General features: G+C 31.1%; 1 protein-coding gene across 1 annotated transcript in view; it reads left to right on the forward strand.

Moving 5' to 3' along the window:
* The window catches only part of LOC119585730 (RNA polymerase II-associated protein 3-like), a 49,814-nt gene that overhangs the window by 33,762 nt on the left and 15,627 nt on the right, over nucleotides 1-425 (forward strand). The gene's annotated exons all lie outside the window — the stretch shown is intronic.

The raw sequence follows: 425 nt of genomic DNA on the forward strand, positions 1-425 counted from the left end.
GAAATTGGGTTTTGGATTCAGAAAATGTGTATTACACTATGCTGAATTTTGACCTTCATGAATACCTCTTCCCCTCCCTGTTTTCAATGAAATTGTGTTTATTAAATAGTATATACCATTACTTGATGTACCATAGTTCTTAGTTATTATATGAAATGTTTAGCATAGTGTGATAACATTTGTTGCAAGCAGGTTAGAAATGTTCCTTGAGAATAGGTGGAGAACTTGAGATCCAAATAATCCACAGTTATTCAAGCTAATGGTGTTGCTTCCATTTTGTTGTTTTCCTTTTTATGATTTTTTTCCCCAGTAATTTAGCACAATTGGTTAAGGGGATAGTGAATATTTGTTTTATTTTTATCTTTACATGCTTATGTTGAGTATTTTATAAATGACATACCTGGTTCTTTGTAACAAAATTAGGG

This window comes from Penaeus monodon, chromosome 20 (assembly GCF_015228065.2).
Source record: "Penaeus monodon isolate SGIC_2016 chromosome 20, NSTDA_Pmon_1, whole genome shotgun sequence".
NCBI classification, from domain to species: Eukaryota; Metazoa; Arthropoda; class Malacostraca; order Decapoda; family Penaeidae; genus Penaeus; species Penaeus monodon.